Source organism: Achroia grisella, unplaced genomic scaffold (assembly GCF_030625045.1).
Source record: "Achroia grisella isolate CSIRO2021 unplaced genomic scaffold, CSIRO_AGI_Agris_v1 utg782, whole genome shotgun sequence".
Classification (NCBI taxonomy): domain Eukaryota; kingdom Metazoa; phylum Arthropoda; class Insecta; order Lepidoptera; family Pyralidae; genus Achroia; species Achroia grisella.
The window spans coordinates 1287776-1310027 of NW_026713022.1; positions in this window are offsets into that span (position 1 = coordinate 1287776).

The window sequence follows — 22252 nt, forward strand, 5'->3', positions numbered from 1 at the left end:
TGTCTGGTTAACATCGTAAACTCGAGATTCCAATGTTATGCCGTTGTACCTTAACATAATCAGAAATTGAAACTTATACATACATGTAAAATTTGGATACAATCATGAGAAAATTATATTGGGTTGATAGAGTAATAAACTTAATGGTCGATTGCGAAAATTCAGCGAATTCGGTTTTGTTTTACACAATAAAGTATAGTAGAGTTGTCACCTTCTTGTTCATACTTAAAATCCAACCAAAATAATGACTGATAAACATTGTTCTATAAATGCATTTATACGATAGACGATAAACTGTAAACTATAATTAACACTAAAGAATTTAACATTCATTTTACATATCTATGTCTATTTAAAAAAAAAATAAAGCAGATGTTAAGTAACAATTCAAATTATAATATATTTTATTATTTGAGTTCGTTTATACGTGTAATAACCCAATAATGCTAAAACGGATTTATGCGGTTTGCGGCTACATTGGGTTGCGGTCAATATGCATGCTTACCGAAATGGTCAGCGGTTAAGGATTGGAAGGATTAGGTACTGTAATTAACTGGTTGTTCAATTTGAATTAAAAAAGTTTGAACCCTTTGTACATCGTAATAAGTGTCAAAAAAGATCAATTGCATTAATCTCATTGAAAATAATTTGTAGGGTTTGTTTTGTAGTAAAATTATAACTTCTAGACTTGGAAAGGACTGTAGAGATATTATGTATGAATTATTAGACTTCTTAATGATTGTCATATTTACGAAAGGATTTTTCTATGACCTGTCCACTTACCTGATATTGTTGGGATAGAGAATTTGTAGCTTTAGTCACAAATCAAAGGGAATTTACCGCAAATTTGAAATTTAAACGTTTGTAGTATTTAGAAGTTAGCTATAATTTCCAAGCTGTTTGTATAGTATCATAGTTGAAATATAAGGGGTTTAAATAAAAAATAATATAATATAAATATCTACCTATAAATACATAGTAGAGATAAAATAAATAAACAAAATATAATAGTTTACTAGAAATTTTATCGAATAGTACTTTTACTGAATATGGTTACAATCAACTTGTACCGAATAATAATAGAAACTCCACTAACAATAAAATAGTATTTTAAAAGTTTATATCTACACCTAGATGCGTTTAAAACAAATTTCAGACTAAAAGACATTACGGCGCAACAGTTTAGCATACTGTTTTGCATAAAGTATATATAAGTGCTCTCTTTGCACAAAAGAGTTTTGTTCTTGGTTGAAACAATTTAAATACATTTACTTTGGTTTGCCTTCGATTTACATGGTAGTGTTTGTGGTAGTACATTTATTACTGTCTGTCTCCATCACAAGTTTAAATGAAATAAATATAAGTTCCACCATAGAAAAAATTTGTAAAATCCTTTTGTCATAATAAATTTCTATCACATCAGTTACCTAGCTAAATAGCGCATCAAAATCGATCCATTAGTGCAAGAACTATGATTCTACAAGTAGACATATTAAACTTAACTCTTATTTCAATGCGTGTTAAAAGGAGCGAATTTTAATTTAAAATAAACAATATTGTTATTATTGTTATTCTACATTCTAACATTATAATAATATAAAATTTATGTCATGCGTATGTAAGAAACTTGATCATTTAATTTGCACCATGTCTTGTTGGATAATACACAAATGATAATTCCGTTCTATTTTAGTTTCCCTATAGTTCCCGTACTATTACAGAGTGTATTCAGATGACATCTTCTGAAGGAATTAAAGTCTGGAAACCCATCAAACTAGAATTTTCGCATTATCTATGCGTTCTTGAAATGGTTGAAACTGATTTCCTATCCGTTGAAAAGTATAATAAGATCAGTGACATTTCTGACGGTAATATTCTGACTTTCTTCAAGAAAAGATATTCCTGTGGTCGTCTTTAGAATCCTTTTAATTTTCTACTTTTGCATGAAATCTAATCTTAGTTCCAGTAATTTTGATGTTACAAAGCTATTTATTAAAATCAAATACCCTTCTTCATTAAAATATCGCCTACTATAATTTATATCCAGCTTTCAATTCTATTTTACGTTAATTTTATCTACAAACTCCAAATTTTTTTTTTTTTGTGAAAAAGAATTCAGCAATGCCTTGTCTAATTTAGGAAAATACTTGACATGAAAAGTAATTTATAATCATATCTGTCATGTTGATTAATTATTCTATGTAACTACCTAATTTCTAGACTAGAATAATATATAGAATAGAATAGAAAAAAAATCGTTATTAAAATAGAATTAAATAATATGACCCTTTTTTCATTCCGGCACTCATTTGGAAAGTAGCTTTAGCATTTTATTAAAAGGCATTCAGCGACACAGTGTCATATATAAACGACATGTGTTTATAATACTTGTAGTTGTCGGCATCGGTTCAAACATTTTCCTGTCCCATAAAATAAATCTCCGTTTAGTAGCTATTTTTTCGGTTGAACTGCGACATGTAAGTTTTCCGGCGTTTGCCCAGAGACCCAATAAATTTATTGTTATTATCACTAACAATGCAGTCTGACCACGACTACAGAAGCCCGCGCGTTACTGTATTTTTTGTGGACATGAATAACCGGTTATTAGCATTTGTATTGGTATATAAGCAAATTATAAAATTAAAAAAGTAATAAATAAAAACTATAATTTACATTATACATCCTATTGATTCTGAATATAGACAAAGTACACTTTGTTCAAATTCCCCTGTGTGAGTATCACTGTCTTGCCTATCTTAGTCGCCAAGTAGCTTGCTTTCTAATATGTGTTTAGGTTAAAGGGTGAAGGAAGGGAAGGGTACGGAAGCATTACATCGTAGTTCTAAAGTGCGTGCATGAGTGGTACTGAGGGCGTCAAACGATAACGTGATGTTAGTACTGTTGACTTATACCATACATTTGACACACACACGTATATATATCCTTTGGTTTATTGATAAAGTCTGTGGTCAAATTATAATGTTACTATAGATAATGTTACTACTAACCAGTAGGTATGATGTCTGCTTGTTATCTATTCCACTTACATAAAAATGACAGTATATTTTCTAAAAATAGAGCAAAAATAATCTTTATTTGATTGAAAATAATAAGCACTTTATCAGAAGGCATATTATTCCATTATTATTCCTTACAAGTACTTATAGAAATAAATCTGACTCAATTATATAATGCAAACAGAATATAATAGCACAATAAATAATGGTATAATCACACCCATGCTTCCATTCGTTTCAGTCCTGCAACCGTAAAAAGTAAATCGGCATTTTCTCACTGCGTCGGTTGCTCTCCGTCGGGGCCCAACCACAATTTATCTCCATCAGGCTATGTGGTGGGTTTTAACGTAATTTTATACATTATTCTCCACGCGACGTAGACGGAAACTTTATAAATTATACAAGGAATATTCAATGATAAAGCTCTTCGGAATGAGTATCACTGCTACAAATTAATTTTAATGGAATAGGTATTCCGTGCCTTCAGATTTACAAATATGGAAATGTTCAATTAAAATTGGTTTATAAGTATAATATTTTTAAAATATATTTCTTTAAGCCATGATGTTTATCAAGTTGTTTGTAAGAAACTGCTTATAGCGACAAGACCGCTTTTTTTTAAGATACTGTTTATTTCTTTTTTTCTATTTAGTTTTTATCGTATTTAGTTTTTTTAGTTATTTGTGTTTCATGAGAGATATCTTTACCCATTAATACCTGCCAGGCTATGTTGGAATTATTAGGTATTACAGATAGGGCTCCAATTCTAGTAATACCCGTGAATCCTGGCAGGACATAAGCAATCTATAAGGGAGAGATTTTCAGATCAAAATTTTTCGTAATCTTTTTGTATAAAATGAAAAAACATATCATTTTAGAAATAACTCACATTTCATATCTCAGTAATATAATAAGTAAAGTCTTACTTATTAATTAAATAAAATTATTAAACTTAATTTTGTTTCAAGAAACAGCAACTGCGTCTTAAATTAGAATTGTGTACTATAAAGTATTAATGTAAGTTATTACACTTTTATATATTACAACTTGCATAATACTATAAAAACACCCATACTATGTAATCACAATTACAGCATGAATTAAACTAAAATTCGAGTTAAAATAATGATAGGTATTTAGAACTCTTAGTGAGTGCAACATGAATCCACATTTGCCTGGATATATTTAAATCCAACATAGCAGAAACGAGCCTACCGCCATCTCTCTGATTAATTTGTATATAACGTACGTAACGGCGTACTTTTCATCGTAAATCAGTGTAGTAAATACTAAGCTATATTAATCACGACTTTTTATAACAAAATAATGCGCATAAACATTTCAATAATTAGATTCGACTTAATCAGATTCCCGGCTTCTAACTTGTCTCTTAAGTGTGGCTCATTGAATCATCAATCGAAGGTTTTGATTACTGAGATTGACTGGGACCAAACAATTGGCACCGAGCGCTCTATTACAGATTCCACAATACCCAATGTGAAATTAAGACGGGTCACGAATTATCGAGTCATCTTGAATTGCTCTTAACTGAATTTGGAACTCTAATGACGAAACAAGCGCTTCCATTAAAAATTAAGCGGTTGGACGATTTCACTTAATTTCGTATAATCAATTCAGACTATTTCTTTGTCCCAAATTACTCGAGGCATTATTCACTTTGTGATAGCCTTTTGAAGTAAATCGTGTCCCTTTATATTGCAGTCGCTGTGTTTTTAAGGTGAAATTTTGCGAATAATAAATTACTGTGGTAAACTTTTTACAAAGCCGTCTGCATCTGTACCTCTGTCTCATCTATATCTAACGACAAGCAGCTTACTTTGTAAGATGTTTTTCGGTTGATAAGACAGTAAAATTACAAGGCACAGGCGCATGACAGCTTAGTCCTCCTGATTGACAACGCACGAATTACTACAGGCATTGCATGGTAAGTTAATGTATATAGGCTAAGGTTAGCACTTCCTATCAAGTGAGACGTCAACTTGTTAGGCATTATAGTTATATAAAACCCTACTTAAATAGTAATAACTCAGGTCAACACAGAGCCATCTAGTCCCAAGCTAAGCAATGCTTGTGTTGTGGGTACTAGACAACTGATTTAAATATATAATTGTGCTGTATGAGAAATCTAACCCGCGACCATACGAATTGAGATGCTATGCTGAACCTCTAAATCAATAAATGGGTGGCTTTTAATACAACGAGAAATTTAGAAGTCGTAATATGTACAGTCGCAAAATTAATTTTACTATGTTTTTACTAGAATATGAATTATATATCAATTATAACTCAAATTACAATTTTATACTATTTAATTTCTAAAGTAGTAAATTCAACTGATTTAAATTCGACTCTCGTTTTGACAGGTATGTTATAAAATAAAAACAATATATGTAGTGCCTACATATGTAAATAAACACCTATGTTCTCACTATGTACTAGATTTTCTCGAATCACGTCGAAGCTCGCGAAGCTTGTGTACCAACACACATGTCTGAAAATTTTATAGGAGTCCAGAGAACACGATCTCCATCTAATATGTCACTCTCAACAATACAATACAAATCAAATACACGTAGCTTAAATACTTTCTTTTTATCGTGGCATAAAATTACTTTAACGGTAACAGTAAATATAACTCGAACAAACTACTATTATACACAACACTTCCTTTATTCACTTTCATGATTCGTCTCAAGCTGGTTTCAGAGATATATTTCAAATATTTTTTTTTATTAAGAATCCAACACAAGGGAAGAGCTGATAAGCAGTGGGAGTTTATTCAATTGTTACGTGAGCAGAAATTAAATAAGAAAAGAGTTTCGTAGTGGGGTTCCATGAAGACATTCGCATACCAAGCTTATAAACGTTCTTTTTGTTACTACGAGTAGTTTCGGGCCCTTGTTACGTACACCAAATCGTGACGAAACAAGTCGAGCAGTATACTTGGATACGTGACCAAGTAATCTTTTATTAAGTTTTCGTCTCGAGTCTAATTTAATACTGCCGAATTGAAGGGAGCATTTTTATGATGTCGCTTTTAGCAAATCAGGAGGACGGTATAAGCATTATAATTAGAAGTTAAAGCGTGGGATGGTCTAATAAAGTTGCTATATTTGTATATATTATTCTGTTGTCCACTAGCTGTTCCCGCGACTTCGTCCGCGTGGAATTTAACTTTACTTGTCTAAAGTAAAAGTAGCCAAGTTACTCCTTATTACATCAGCTACCTGCCAAAACAGTCCCGTCAAAATCAGTTCTGACACTTCAGAGATTAGCCAAAACAAACAGACAGACAAAAATTGTAAAAAAAATTATATTGGTGTGTGTACCGTTATATTCATATGCATGTAGTAAAAAACGGTTATTTCAAAATTACTAACAGACACTCCAATTTTATTTATATGTATAAATTAAATATAAAATAAAATAATGTTATAGAAATATTTAGAGAAGTATCTTGAGTGGTCCATCCTGTTAACATGGTAATCTTGATAATAAAAAATGAGCAATCTTATCTAAGTATTACATGTCTTTTTTCCTTATATTTTGTGCGTCTAATTTGTCGTCATGAATGAATTACCAATGTTTATCATAGTAAAAGTCCGATCAAAGAAGCCGCAGCAACAAAGTAGATCTACTTGTAGGTACGAAACAAAAATTACCTGTATCATAAGTATTCAGAGACAACAGACGAATACTGTAATAAACTAAAAATAATAACTGATAATAAAATAAAGCAACTTAGACTTAAAAATAGAGTGCAGGAAGAGCATATTTATAAAATTAATGTGTAATTCTAGATTCGACATCCAAAAATATATATATATATATATATTGCTGAATATCGAAATAGAAAATAAAAAATATCTAGTGTCATTAAAATATTTCTCAAATCGAATTTCGCTTTGATGTAAAAGTTAAAGCGGATCTTATAAATCGGTTTACCAAAAACGCGGACACTTTATCTTTAAATCTCATCGCATCTAATTGAAAAAGTTGGGCAGGGGTTGTTAGCAAATTTCAGTAAATGAAACTAATTAACTAAGTCAGACTCTAGTTAGTCTTGCTATACGTCTCAAGTTTCATAAGATATCAAGATGTCATATTAATATGAAAATTATATACGACGGAAGGTTGTACTCGTACAACTTCTGAATGAATCTCTGAAAGTTCACCCACGTGTTTTTTCTAAGTTCAATTCATATAGCAGTTTTTTTTTCAAACATCTGTGACGTCATACTTAAACTTCAAGGCAAACCTTTACTGTGACAATTAAACACATGATAATCATTGCTATGTATCATAATAATAACTTTATCTAAATCATCAATAGCTATAAAGGCCTACAGCATTAGAGTAGTCCGAAAAAAAGTAGATATATTTCTTCATAATATAAAACAACTACCACGCAATCCTACTTAATAGTAGGGGGTTGTTAGTATTAGGGGGTTGATAGTACGCGGTTCTCTCTGGGTGGCAGATAAATCATTAATACGTCACGGATTTTGCTGGTTTAAACATCAGAATAACACATAGGCTATTTACATCCACGCGGTAGTCTCTCTGTGAAAGATGGTATATCAAGATAAAAATTTCTAATTAATACGTCACGAGTGGGCTAATTATAATATTTCATATAATTTTACTGATATATAAAACGCGAAAGTTTATGAGTGTGGATGGATAGATGTTGATGTTACTCTTTCACGCAAAAATTATTTTTTTATTGAAATTTATATATCGAAATTTAACGCGTATGAAACCGCGGGCACTGCTAGTATTCAATATACGGATTACATTAGTTGATGATGGCTTATTCAGAATTCCGGTAGCAAAGCTTTAATCATAGTAAGCTGTGGCGCAAACCACTTTCATTATTAGAGGACGCGGTTGTTTTACCGTCCCATCACTACGACTAATGGCGGGTCAACTCCAAAACATTGATTAAATGTATATTAATATGGACAGCATTTTACGCAAGTGTGCTTGTTACATTTTTACCCTTGACAGCTTCTTAATCATGAAACCGCGATATACATATATACTTGTCTATTCACTTAGAATATGTGAAAGTATGTATATAATTGTATATACGTGTATTATTTCATTTGATGAAAATTACATTATTATTTCACTTAGAAATACACTATAATATGGAAGTGCATAGTAACTTCTGAAACATAGGTATTTACTTATATTTGAAGTCTCTTCATAAATATATACCTGTATAGAATATGTGAAAAATAAAGAATTATTATTATATTATTAGCTAACTCGGCAAACATTATTTTGCCGCATAAATTAATATCGTTATTAAAAAAATTATATTTATATATAGTATCTTTAATGTCGAATCAAAAAAATGTTTTTTTTGCCGTGGGCCATACTAATCACTTGAGAGTAATAAAATAAACAACCGATTCTCAGATCTACCGAGATATATATAATATAAAATTTCATCAAATCCGTCAAGTCGTTTCGGAGAAGTATGTCAACTAACACGAGAATTTTATATATATATAGATGTACAGGAATAGTAAAGATCTAATGTTATATATATTTATGTAACATTTTACTTTATACAAAAATATTTTTTCTTTTAAGTAAGAATGAAGAACGAAGATGTGGACGTAAGTTAATATGATTATAAATTAACAAGCTGTAGCTGTAAAGTTCTCATGATAAATTATTCTATAGAAATTATTATATAGGTACTAGTTGTTCCCGCGACTTCATCCGCATGGAATTTAACTTAATTTTCTGAAGTAAAATATTTTTTCTAAAATAAAGTAAATATTTTTTCTAAAAAAAGTAGACTAAGTTACTCCTTTTTAGATTACCTACCTGCCAAAAAAAGTCCCGTCAAAACGATCCAGCCATTTCAAAGATTAGCCGAAACGAACAGACCGACAGACAGATAAAAATTGTAAAAAATGATATTTTGGTATATGTACCGTATTTATAGTCATATGCATGTAGTAAATAACGGTTATTTCAATATTACAAACAAACACTCCAATTTTACTTATATGTATAGATAGTAAAGAATACCTCCTCTTTTTAAAAATATTCGAATAAGAAATGAGAGTCATCAGAATACTGAAAAAGAATCGGATTGCAATAAAATCGAAAACGTGAGTATATTATCACATAAAGTACGTTCTTATCTACTAAATTTTCATCTTACTAGTGACCATCACATTCCACTGCACACGCGTTCGTGCGGAATGATGTCAATATATACGGGCGCTTTCGTTTCTAACTGAATATTGCCCTCTTTGATCCGAATTAATATATCTATCTGTAAATCCTTCTATCCTTAATATAACAAATATAGATTTGTCTGTCCTTTCTGCTGATATCTCTCTTATTTATATAGTAAAAATAACATGAAATTATATATACAACAAAGCTAGATGTTAAGTTGTAGTGATATCCTTATTTTACACTAGTTGTATCCGGGTTTCACCCGCGTTAAATATCAATATAAAATATAGCCTATGTGTTATTCTGATGCATAAGCTATATTACTATAAAGTTATACATACTTACAAACCTTCGCATTTATATTAATAATATTAATAGTAAGATTATAAATTAAAAGTAATAACGATATAAGCACTACGGTAATAGTATCTGTAATTATCTGGCTTTTTGAAAAAATGCTACTAAACTGATCTGAGCAAAAGTCTTTTTTTTTTGTATAGAAAAAATAATAATACCAACTATATGATACTGATTCATATAAGAAATTTATTTAACGGAGAGCCCACATCGAAAGCGATACAAAATGTTTATGATATTTATTAATTGTGATCGCTGTAGTTTTTCATAATCCTATATGTTATATGTATCTATATCCTGCCCTTGCTATATGCATATGTATATGTGAGCATTATTTTTATTTGTGGAAATATTTCAATGAAAATAATTTTTAATAACTTATTATTATTTTTTTTGGAGGTATAAGGGTCGTAGCATTCTGGCATGGCATGGCGGTAGAATGCATAATATCACATCTATCATATAATATATTTACATCAACTGAATCGTTCGTATATAGATATATATCGATAAAAATACTTATGAAATCAAATAATGGAGTTAACTATATACCTACTATAGAATACGTTAATATATTCGAAAAAATAACATCCTATTTATACCAAAATCTGGAAAGAGACTTTCGATGGTTCTATAAGATCCATGACCCAACATTCTTGATCACTCCTGTTAAAAGTTTTAATTGCTTTTAAGAATTTTCATAATACACTTTGATGCTATTGTTTCTGGATGTGGGGGCTTGTAACTTTTCTTACATCGATCAAAGGAAAACTTCACTTGGGAACACAAGAAACAGATTAGCTTTAGAGGGGTATAAAACAACTAAATATTAAAAAAATACTATAGTAAAAATTACGTAAAAATGGAATCACTGAGCATCACTCTAGAGGAAATGTAAGAACATAAGATTATGCATACAAAAATAATTTCTGACTCTTCAAAAATTCTCTCTCTCTTAAAAATTACTAAACTTTTACGAATATTACAAGTAAGAGCTTACAACTACAATATTTGGGAAACAGGGACATATTATTATTTTCTGGTTTAGGCTTTTTAATCATTTGTATAAAAGACTAACCTGCACAGAAGTTTAAGTTAAGATTCTTCTATTTAGATATCAAGATAGACAGTATAATTATAATAAAGAATAAATAAATAGATTTTCATTTATTTATTTATTGATTTATATGATTTATTATATTTAAAATAAATGTACAGTTGGCGAGCTTAATGCCACATGGCATTCTCTACCAGCTAACCATTGGGTGACAACAGAAAGCGGTTGAATAGGAAAAGGTATATTGGTATTTACCTAACTTAGATAAATGTGTTATTACATATATTATTATTATGTAAGCATTACATAATAATAATATATGTATATTTACTACAATATATATATATAACACTAGTTTACAAAATTTAACTTTTTGTCTGTTGCCACGAATTTTTTGGTCGGTAATGTTCACTTATGACTTGTTTTTAATTTTTGTCAATCAAGCGTTTATATCAGATAATAACTTAATTTTTTTATTTTGTTAAGATTAGAATCGAACATATTTGTGTCACGAGTAGTACAAGGAGACTTTGTTTGAATAATCCAGCTCATTTCTGCTATATATGCGAAGAATATATGTTCAACGATTGTAGAAAAGTTATATCAGAGTTTTTAAAAAATAATTATTATGAGTATATTAGGATGCACTTGGATAAAAATGAGAAGTCTTGGGCTCTCAATTGTGTTGATTGCAAATTTGTCTACATTTATATATGATAGAGCTATTATATATGATGATAGAGCTAAACAAGAGCATTGGGTTCTTACCCAATGCTCTCGTTTAGCTCTACCGTCCCAAGAAGAAACTTGAGAGAAAATATAAGTATAACCTATATAGCAGTAGCTCAGAAACTGGAGCTCATAAAATTTTTCTAATTATATTTTTGTAAATAGCATACCATATGTAGTCAGCAACAGCTAAAATTTCTTTGGCAACAGATGTACAATATAGATATTTATGAATAAACCAGTATATATCAGAAAATATATTTATTTGTTTAATTTTTTTTTAATTTCAATTTTCAACTTTGGTTCAATTTAGTAATATAATTTCATCAAAAATGTGTAGTTTAAAATTTCAGTGGCAAAATATACAACGCTGTATGTTGCAGTGTTTTATTCTAGTAAATATAATAAAGTAAAATGTTTTCATTTCGATATCTATTTTAGTGTTTTATTTTATACACAGTAGAATATCGGGAAAAGATATTTCCATTAAAACGCGTACCTACATATTCAATTTACAATAAAATTAAAATAAGAGATTAAATTTCCCAAAGTGATACTAAAAAGATACCAAACATTTAAGTGAATAGAATTCCCAATTCTTTTTAGCAGCCCTTTTTAATAGCAGTTATAAAAACAAACGATTGTTTCGAAGCAGACCTCTCTTTTTATTAAAATTACAATGAAAATATAGGCATACTTTTCTGACCTTACTATTATATTAATTAGAATGCACAATTGGTTTTAATTCCATAGTCGAGCTTACTATTTAATTTTTTTATTTATATATATAATTGTCCCAACTGGTCCAATAGTTCTTTTATGGAATTAGAACTGCCGGCCCGTCAGATGGCAAGATATATGGTAATAATAAGTATAACTAAAGTCAATTTACTAATAACTCAACAAACTATTTGCAGCCACTAATGTATATATTTCACATTTAAAGTAATATCTAGCTAAATTCATTTCAAGGATTAACCTATGTTCAAGTAGTACCTATGCTAAAATGACCAATACAGGTATTCCAATACAATACATATCTACATGTTATATTGTATATCTATAAAGAGAGTACTAACAAAAATCTCTACTTATTACTCGCCCACCTCAGTTGTGGAACTTACTTTACAAGTTTCTTGTGTCTAACTTCAGTAGTTTCGATTGTACATTAATGAGTTAGTCAGTCAGCCAATTAGCAGAATTATATTTATGCCTACTCTAACATATATATAAGTATGATTAAAGACAGGCACCTAAAAACATCAAATATTAATTATCTGACTGCTCTTTTTTTTATTTTGTAAATATTTAAATAATTTACCTTTAATTATTTTTTTTTTATGTAATTAGAATAGCAAATAACCTGTCAGCTCAGGTGATGGTACGTCATAACCGTGGCATACATACATGAATTGCATTACAGATATCAAGTTACCATATGATGTTCCTGATCACTACTGATCACCCTACAATGGAAATACAGTTAACAAACCATTTTTTTTACAAAGTCAACTACCTGATGACTGTAAGTGAGCCTGAGGTACTCACGCCGACAACTTTTTACAAAATTAATCTCTTTAATAGTACTTTACATGTTATTTTATGAATAATTAAATAAAATTGAATTTTTTCAAATATCCACATTGAAAATCCGTTTTCAGCTCATAATCAGTAAAAAAATATTCAATTATGCCTAAATTATTATAACACAAATCGGTCGTAACCATAAGCCCTTATAAAACCATGGAAAAATAGGTTAATTGTCAACGTACACGGGTAGGTAATTACTATAAAATCCCGTAGCTAACGACTCTCGGATGACTGCGTATGGAATATAATTCAGGCGTAACATCGGTGGCGATTTTGCACATCGTACAGCTTAATATTGCGACAGGGGACTGAAATAATTAAAAGTAAATATCAATTACCAAGAGAAAATATGTTCACATTCTCTCACATGAAATACTGAACTCGCCCGCCCTATCTGTATTATTGGAGAATTCTGTATCAAAACAATTATTTTCCTACTTCCTATACCCAATACTATAATATTGACAATTAATGTACTACAAAATAAGTCCTAATAAAAACTATTATATAAGTCATTAATAATATATTTAGGACTACTTCATTAAAATCTTATCATTTTTTGGTAATTACAAAAAATAATATTGAACTTTTACAATAAATTCAGTAATTATAATAATGTAATCATTGTGTGGAGATAAATTGAGCTAGGATCGTAACAATGAACGTTGCTGCGATGGATTCCGGCCGCATCTCAAAACCATCGTAGTTATTTCCCTACGAATTCACAACGCTGAGCTTAATGACGTGATTTAACTGGTACCCTGTCAGCATCATTAATGCAACTGAAATTGCGTTTCGATCATAATTTCCGCCATTCATCTTCAATTTTGAACGTAATGTAGCATATATTTGATTGCAATACCTAGTCCTGAACGACCTGTATCCAATAAATACTCTGCAACTCATTTAAATTTCGTATAGGGTTGTCCAATATTGGGTTTCTCTGTTCGAGACCTCTACTCGAAAATCTAGTAATAATCTCTAATCATTAATCATCAATCAATTTTAATAATAAAATATTTTTTAAGTGTCTTTTCTTTAAAATTCGTAATTGTACATATTGACGGTAGTACTATTTTTTTTATTGTAGAAGTTATAATAATTAATAATAACTTTATTTTTTTAATAATACAAATGAATTAAATATTTCGTAATATATTTAACTATAATGATATATTACAAATAAGTAGTGATAACTTACCTTTAGAGACGATACTGACTATAGACAAACACAACACAAAAGTCTTTCAATTAAACCACGAACACTAGAATTAATAAAAATATAATCACCATAAAATAATTATAATATACCGAATGTTAATTTAAATTTAGAATGTATTAATTTTTTAAGTAATTCTAAATTTAAACCGACAATATTTAATTGTGCCCGTCTCGAAATTGGCAAGCGGTATTTCAGCGCCGCGGTCTCCGTGCGACTAGCGGACTATCGTTGTCATCGGGAGACTGGAACACAATGGATGCCAAGCCCGTGCTAGGAACTTTGCATATATCAAGGTATCCATCCACGAACAGCCTGAAGCTTGAAACTAGGTTAGTACGGGTAGAGCAGCCATGCAGGAAAAGAGAATAACTGTCTATTGTGAATACGCAACTAACGAAAAGGATTAATATTTATGTAAATAAAATTTGAATTAAGTCGTTAGAAGGTTTTTATCACATTGTTATGTTAATTATAGTAACAATATTACATTTGATATCAATATAAACAGATTTAACGTATTTCAATCATTCTGATTATCCCATTTATTATTAAAGGACGTGTCGAATTCATAGATTTAAATACAAATGTATACAATTATAATATGCGATAAATTGATGATTTGTTTTGATCACAAACTCAATGATTATGTGTATCATTATCATTGAGTTTCAAAAATTACAACAATTTTATACATAGTAAATAAGGTGGTTACTGTTTACTGTAATGGACTAGCGTAATCAGTTAAGATATAAAAACATTTAACTTCCATTATATGATATGCTACATAGTACGTAATGGCAAGTAAACTACATATTGAGGACCTAAAATTTAATTCATTGTCTTCGAAAAAAATACACAAAATTGCAAAGCAAGACTTTTAATTAAAGCTTTTGAGCTCGGATACTCGGATAAGGATGCAAAGATTTTCATTAGAGAACACAATGTTGATAAGAAAAAAGCTAATATTAAAGTATAGAAACATGTGTATGCATGTGTGAGGAAATGTATGACTACTACTAATATACGTACGGAGTAAAACGTAAATAATACTTTGAAATGTTATGTAATTTATTTAAAATAGATCAATTTTAATTTATTACAAGATATTTCATATTTTTTATTTAATTAATATTTTTTTTTATCGTACATATTTCATCTCGATTTGAACATTATTCAACTCGGTTATTATGATTGAAGGACTGGATATATATTAGGCTAGTAAGTACCTATAATTATGGAAAAACGGTTTTAGGATGGAATTGTATATCATAATTGATGTATCAAAAGTAAATTAAATAACAGAAGAATAAGAATATCAAAAGAACATTTTTCTATATCAAATAAAAATACACAGTAACAGAAACATTATTTTTTAATATGTATGTGTACGATGCATCATACATATACAAATGTTGTACATGACACATGTACACATCAACATATTGCCTAAATAAAAACATAATATTAATTTATTTCAATTTATCGACTGTTTAACGAAAAATCTTCAAATAATTTTATTAATATACTTACTTACATTTTTCCTCCAAAATTGAAGAGTAAATAAACTTAGGACTAATATTACTAAAATATAAGTATAAAATGCAATGAAGTATAGAGTACTTCAAATTCCTTATTAATTCTAATATTTGATTTATTCCTTAATTAAATTAATAAAAAGTAAAATTCAGCCTAATCTTGTCATAAACCTGAGTACTGTAATAATTTCACAGGAACGTATATTAAAAACTTACTTCAGTTTTTATTCTGCGTTGGTGTGATAACCTGATATTATTTTTAGATTATTGTTAAGTATTGAAATTTAATTTTAAAGCTGTGAAAGTGAAAAGGCGTTAAAGATGTAAGAAGCTCTAAAAAGCTCGAAATATTGCTAGTATTTTTCTGTGCGATGAATTATTGTAATAAATTTCCTATTAAGTAATAAATACATATTTTGTTAGTATTTCTTTTGTAGATACAGTACAGGAGAACAACACTATGGATCACGTCATAGTATTCAGTAGAAGCAATTTGAAGCCTCTGCCTACGGCTTGGATATACGTCATACTGGTAGCCAACAGACAGCATTCATCAATGAACAATGTACTATTAGAATATTGATACATTATTTCAATAGAAACATTTTTAGAAATTATTCTCTACAATACTTATAATTATCTATAGGAATAATGGCTATCTCAGCTGAAGACAATGCGACGCCTGCTGGCATAAAAATGATCAACGACAGCTCAGAACAAAAGATTGCAATTTTAGAATGGGTTTCATTTCAAGAGAAGAGATTTTTAATGTAATTATATTTAATTCGATATGATATTTTATGATATCTTTTATCATAATATGGATGATAAGTATAAACTCTATGTAATTTCGAAATATAATGTATCGGTTATTTGTAAACATAAGACATAACTAACAAGGATTAGTAAAATACATTTGCGTAATAATTCCATGAATGATCGCAGGTTTACCGTAGGTAGAGTTTGTAAAAAATTTGCGTGGGTAACTCAGCTTCACCTATTTCAGCTGCCAAGCTCCTTTATAAGCTATGTGAGATTAGGTAGTGAAATTACGGGCATGAGTGAGATTACGAATGTCATGTCACAACGTGATGTACATGGTGCTTTTTATACATAGACGATGGTTACCACATACCATCAGGTCTTTCAGCTTGTCTTGTGTTGCCATTGTAGTTACATACAGAACAGCTGTATAGTTTTGATATATATAATGTATTAAAAATTATAAATATAATATTGTATTACTACTTACGTTACTACCTCTTTCAAAGGAATCAAGACAGTATTATAAAATTGATAATTTTTTCACAAATATTTTATAAGTATGTACTTACAGGAATTTAATGAATTTGTTATCATATGTTTCTGCTTCATTCGGGAGTCTGAATCTAAACTATACAAAAAAAAAATAATAGAAAGTAAGTGTCTAATAAGTTCGACTTCACGGAAGTTTCTCTATAATTGTTAAATAACGATAAATGCATTCGGAAGTCTGAATCAAAACTGTACAAAAATAAGTAAATAAATGGATAGAAAGCAAGTGCCTAATAAGCAGTTTAATCTCGCGAAGCATTGTAAGAACTTGAATGAACGCTAGCAAATGTACCTATGCAATATAGAATGACAATGTGTTGTTATTACTATGTAGGTAGTTAAGTAGCCGGAATAGGAAGGCCAACAATGAGCTTTTCTATGCCTTGTTTTTATTATCTTTACGTAAAAAAATATATGCTAGGCAGAGACTAAATAGTAAAGACAATCTTACCTACATATTTTATGAGTTTGGTAGTTCAGTGGTTTATCACACTACTTCACATTCTGTTGGTCACTATTTCGATCTTCATCTAGCTAATACAATCATACATTACAATAATACACAAATATAAAGTGAATATTACAAATATACAGTTACCAAATTATAAGTACCCAATATAAAATGGATTTTCAAGTACAAAATCTATTTTCTTCTTCTTCCCATGAGTTCTTTTATATTGATTATTATGGAATAGTCTGCCTCTGAATAAATGTAATAGCCATATTGTCAATTTCTAAATTTAGATCTATGTTTTTGTTATTTTAATTATATTCATAAATTGTATTAATTTAAAATAGTAAACATATCTTATATATCTAGTACTAACTGTTATAGTTTGCCTAACTATAGCAGCAGTATATTTGCTTCCAGAATAGTCTAACTTTCAGATAGACAGACGAGAAAATCAGTCAGAGGAAAATTATGTACACAAAGCCGGCAGATAGAGTTACGAGTGCGACTCCAATTGCACTGACAAAACGAGTATATTCGAAATTACAGGTGCACTCTTACCTTTATATTATTTATACAAGCCTTTACCTCTACAATGAAATATTCAATAAAACTAATTTAAAATAATATTTTACTTTCAAAGTATTATTTCCTGTTAGTAACTGTACTGTCTAGTAATCTATTCTAACTAATGTTTTAGAAGTTTATCCCGAATTGAAGGAAAAAACCTGATACAGATAGCGTCCCTTGACAGATGTTTCCCATTTCTATTGCCATTCAAACATAAGCCTTTCACGAACCTCATCAATCGAAAGGAATAAACTATTTATTTTTAGCTAGTTGAGTGCCATCGAATTCGTTCTATCGTTTATAGACGGCATAAAGTAACAATAGACATCAAACAATAAATGTATGTGGAGGTAGACCTGAATACGTATTATGTGTAGATCATATTATATGTGTATTATAGAATATATGTATCTTTAATTTTATTTTGTCGACCTTATTTGGATCATCACAGCATATAATTGTGAGTACGGCCTACGTGATTGTGTGATTGTGACAGATTCGGTAGTCTAGCGGTTTAGCTCCTAGCTTTACTTCCGATAGTCGCGGGTTCTGTTTCTCACACAGTACAGACATTTGTATTCATGAGTATGATTATCAATCTGGGTGTTTTATATATATTTATATATTATCTGTATATTTAAAAAAAAAATCGAATTATTCATATCAGTTGTCTAGCATCCATAACACACGTTCTGCTTTCCTTGAGATTAGATGGTTTATGTGAATTGTTCAGGGGTATGCCCAGCGTATTTATATTGTTATTTCTTTCAATTTTATCAATTTCTAATTTTATAATAACAACGAGAGTCGTAAACAATTCCAACAACGACCCCATTGGCGTAATAAAATCTGATTGCTAGTAACTGAATGGTAAAACAATGATAACTAATAAAAGCTATTTTTAACCAATTTCAGAATGTAGGAAGTTGTTAATTCACCTAATATTTTTTATCGAATATTGGACTCTAAATCTGAGCGGGCTTGGAACGGTGGTTCATTAGAGTTTATTGTTGTGACCCATACTAATTTTCTTACTATCGATTTATCGGTACGGATGTTTATTACGGAACTGTTAGATATCCGTGTACAACACTAAATATCATGTTTGTTAAAAATTCTAGTAAAATAGGAAAGAGTGATTGAATATTTGTAAAGAATTATATTATTGCATTTGGTCTCTTAAATTGTAAAATAATGAACAATTTTATAAAGACATCTTGTTGGAGTTCCGTAATATTATGTAATATTATGTTATCTGTGGTAATATTTAAGATTCTACTACTACAATAACAACAAATTAATATTAATTAGTTTGAATAATAAATGACTTACTGCTGAACGTAGATTTTACGAGAAACTATTTTCATAAATATTGTAACATTATATACAGTAAGTTTTTTAAGACATCAAAATACATGTTGACAAATATGCCCACTTAAAATAAAGAACTAATATATTGAATAAAACCAAACATTTATTTTTAATAAAAAGTATTTTCAAACTGCATGATCAGATAGTCGAAATAGAAAAATATAAAGCGATTTAGACTGACCCGAAGAGGCTTTAAGCGGAATCCGTTCGACGTGAAATTGAAACAAGCCCGTTGTCGTTGGACTTAGTGAAGTCCAAATTAATGGTTCCCGCTAATTTCTCTGGGCGTTCAAGAGTATTACTGGCGGTATGAAGATAGAATAATTAAGTACTGTCTCGGTTGCTGCCGTTATTAAGTCGAACGCAAAAGTAATAAGAGACCCGAGATGACCTTTCGAACTATGTAAATTGCAGTTCATTAATATTGGCCGCTAGCTAACTTTCCATGAAAATTGCTGATTGAAAAAATATTGGATAAAACCCGTCTAGTACAGTTCGAAGTATATAATGGGGATCAATAATAGAGACTTATATTTATTAGTGGACTTGAATTAAATGATAATGACGATGAGTAGCATCGAATAACAGATGTCAGATATATATTAGAATGTCGATTATAACTATTATAATCGTATGCCCGTAAATAATATTAACAATTACTTATTGAACATTTATCTCTTAATTGTTACATCGTAATATTAAGAAGCAAATATTTAAACATTAGGCTCAAATCTTATTGTGTTTGAAAGAACAACAACGAAAAATTTATAATACTAAATACAAATATAAACTTGCTGTTCCGAAGTATCGTTTAGATAAAATTAATAGATTTTATTATGTATAGACATTAGAATGTGTACCGATGTATATTTTGAATATAGATTACAATAAATCGTAAACATTACATAAGAAAGATTTATTGAGAAAAGTGTAAAGTGCTAACACGGGTGTTACATGATAACGTGATACTCGTAGTGTTATACATGTATATGAGTAGAAACGACGATTAACGCATACCATCAAATGGCCCAACAACTTAATTGTCGTATTGTTGATTATACTAATACACTTCACTAGTAAAAATTACACCAATATACTGTTTTGGAGAGAATACCAGTTAAGCCGCCACTTGGTACTTCTTAACTGAACCTGTCAGCTAAATTGGACGGTAGGATGAAACAAGGGACTAAAATATTCTATATAAATAAATGTTTTTGACTTATATATAAGTAAGTTGTAACAAAAAGCGACATGATTGATGTATGTCATGTATTCTATTTATAATATATATAGGTTTCACGCTCTTGATGTTTGAATAGGTAAATAAACATGAAGCAGAGATAGTACTTGGTAAAAGAGACAATTTTTTTCTGGCCATTGAAATTTAACTAGCTCGGTGATCTAGTGGGTTTTACATACCGCTTTATTTTCTGATGATCGCGGGTACAATTTGTTCTATGTGTTTTCTATGTATAATATGTATCAATTTATAAAACATATATAATACATCCATGTATTTATATCAGTTGTCTATTACCTATTAAGCGAGCCCTGCATATAGCTTGGGACTAGATGGCGCTGTGTGAATTGTCCTGAGATATTCTTATTATTGTTGTTAATGAATAAATGACGTCATAGTAACAACTAATAATAATATAAGCGAAATATTATCATCAGCTCACTACAGTCCTTTGCTGGATATAGGCCTTTTCTCTATTAATTATTATCCGCAACCCTACGTACTTATGTCGTCACCTAACACTAACTTTACTCTTTGAAATATTCTAAGTGACAAATTAGAAAAATCATTAAAGTAAAATACTGGGTGATCAGTTCTTAAATTAGATTACCTATAATCTGTCTTAAGACAACAATGTGAATAAATAGGTAACAGCTGCGTATAATACAGACATAAAATGATAATTCGATACAGACTCGGCTGACGTTACTGTCCCAACTTTTAATGATGAGGGTCGAAACGAGAATAATTTTGAGATATCCTTCGAAGTTGACTGAGGTTATCCTGTGGATAATTTACGAGATTTACTGTCAGATTTAAATTTTGTAAACGTTTCATGGAGTTCGATTCGGTTGTGAGAAAAATAAAAACAGTACAACTGTTTTACATGAGTTGAACTGATGATCTATGTGCTATATAACTGCAGTTGAAGCAGTGATTTATAATAGTGAAGTAGTAAGTGATATATAAATAAATATACGTAATGTAAACAGTTTGGGAAGCTTATCACCGTCTGATGGGATATTTGTTTCTTTAGGGGTTTAAAGTCATCAAAGAGTAAACTAACAATTCTACTATTAATTTCTCAAAAGTTCTTTTCAATAATTTATTGACATCATAAACCTAGATATAGGTGATCGCCTATAGCAAGTAAAAACTGTATTTTTATGATTTTTTATTGTCAATTCTGAAATTGCAATTCCAAAATATTTGGATAAGAAAGATACTCAACCGCGTTTTGCCAAACTTAGCTATATAGAGTTTGATAAAAAATGTCAAAACTATTATACACATTTTTGTAACAGAGTAATTATTGACACATTAAAAATGTAAAATTTAAATAGGATAGAAGAAAAAAGTCTAATATAGAGTATTAGAAATAGTACAGTATTATAACAGAAACTACGAATTTTGTCATTTCATAATAGTCTCCTTGTATTAGACATTTACGTATCAAATAACGAATTCTCAAATTAAAAATACCCACGTACTTTTAGCTTTACTTATTTTATTATCCAATAAGTTATTCTTCACTTTTCACTTATACCAAACAACGTACCATAAAATACAGA